At 43.9% G+C, this 2102-nt stretch overlaps 1 pseudogene across 1 annotated transcript; it reads left to right on the top strand.

Annotated features, from left to right (window-relative positions):
* Positions 1-678: 678 nt before the first annotated feature.
* LOC308077848 (natterin-3-like) lies at positions 679-1878 on the top strand (annotated as a pseudogene). The gene has a single exon. The product of its transcript is annotated as a natterin-3-like (transcript).
* Positions 1879-2102: the final 224 nt, after the last annotated feature.

Genomic DNA, 2102 nt, shown 5'->3' with positions numbered 1-2102 from the left:
TGTTTTTCTTGTCTGATCAATGGAACAATATACGACAGGGACAGCTGTAACGGTGAGTGCACTGCCTGTATTTTTTTTAGCTCCAAGGGTTGTGTATTAGGCCCATGAGAGAGATACAGTGTATAATGATAATGGAATAGACACATAACTAACTATAACTCTGTGATTAGAATGGTATGTGCTTGGTGTGCCAGATATAGAATTGCTCGCTAGAGCCGAGGAATATTACTTAAAAGTGCTCGATATTTATGGACATAATGGACATAAGTTAATATTCAGATTGAGTCAATATTGTTACATTTCTCTGTAATTCCTTATTTACAGTTAGCAGTGTAACCGACAGAGATAGAAAGATGGCATTGAATTGTCTTCCCTTGTTATGATAAAATATTAAGTAAGGATGTTTATAATATTGCAATACTAAATATTTCATAAAAAACATCTAGATGATGGCATCATATCATGGCATATAGTGGCAAATTCAATATAAAGTAGGCCTATTGCCCATCCGTGCAGACCACAATGACAGATGGATTTTTACCATTTACCATTTGACATTATTTAAAAACAACTTCCTAACATTGGCTTTCTGGTGAGCTTCCTTAATCTATATATATTGCAAGACTATGGAAAAAATTATATAATCAAGACTTATTTCCTTACTCTGCCTGTCCCTAGATGAAGCTGTCAGCATTGGTGCTCTTAGCCCTGTTGGGGCTGGCCTCTGCCAGCCTGCAGGACATTGTGAGGCGGAGCTCAAGGCACAGAAGAGGTAAATGACCCTCTAAGGGATTATATTTGGAGAGATTCATTCTGATTTATTTCCATGTTAGTAAATTGGATTTGATTACAAATGAAACACCCTGCCATGTCATCATGTCATGTCTGTCCCTGCTGAACCCAGAATTGCTGTCTGAGGACAACGTCAATCTGGAGTGGCTGACTTGGACCGGTTCTCGCCCCAACGGTGCTGTGTCCATTTACAACAGCTACGCTAAACGCACTGACTACGTCTGTCAATCCGGGTGCAGTGCTGGGTTCTACAACCCAAACCTGGGTTCTCACTGTCACTACGCTTATGGAAACAAAGAGTACAAAGCCCGTCAATTCAAGATCCTGGTCAACAAGGACAACTTTGAGTTCCTGGAGTGGAAGGCAGATTCCTATGGTTCGGTGCCTCCAAACTCCATCAAGACCTGTCCTGGAGGAGACGGCTATGTGGGGAAAAACCAGTATGGACTTGGTAAGGTGTCACCTCGGAATGAGGCATTTTTCCTCCCCTGGGAGGGTAGTGAGCACTGGTATAAATCATATGAGGTACTGACCATTAACCGGGATGGCTATAGGCAGAAGATCTCTAATGTCAAGTACTTAATTGATGACGTACAGATCTTCAAGGAACCACTAGAGACCTTAACCACTTCTATTCTGACCAACAATGGGTGCCAAAATGTGGGGAAGACCGTGAATCTCGAGAAGACAACTGTGAAGGAAAGCACCTGGAACATCGGCCGCTCCACCACGCTGGGTGTTACCTCTACCATCACTGCCGGGATCCCCACCATCAGCTCCGCGACCATTGCGATCAATCTGGAGGAGACACTAATGTTTAGCAGTGGGATGACTAGGAGGGAGGAACTGAAGAACTCTTTGTCCGTGCAACTCACCGTCCCACCTAACCACTCCTGTACTGCTCGCATGGAGGGTCGTACGAGTACAGCTGACATCCCCTACACGGCCCGCCTCAGTCGGACCTACCGCAACGGGGAGACCCAGTGGACCTCCATTACAGGCACGTACAAAGGGGTGCAGATCGGAGAGGTTCGGGCAGTGATTGACCGCTGTGAGCCTGTGGCCGACGCCGAGCCCTGCCCTTAAAACACTGACGTTAAAATACCTCTGATGTCTCTGGCACCTTCATGAAAAAGATTACTCTCAGGGTTTGTGTCTGCTAAAAGACTGTTGGGTAAAATACAGTATACTGTATACCATCGTGAAAATGCTGTAAGAACACTCAATGTATTTCAATACATTTATGGAATAATACAATTATGTGGGATTTTAAGTAATTTTTTGGTACTGTACATTTCAAACAAATGTGC

This window comes from Gymnoscopelus braueri (assembly GCF_963280865.1).
Source record: "Gymnoscopelus braueri genome assembly, chromosome: 22".
Classification (NCBI taxonomy): Eukaryota; Metazoa; Chordata; class Actinopteri; order Myctophiformes; family Myctophidae; genus Gymnoscopelus; species Gymnoscopelus braueri.
This window is presented reverse-complemented; position numbering and strand designations above follow the sequence as displayed.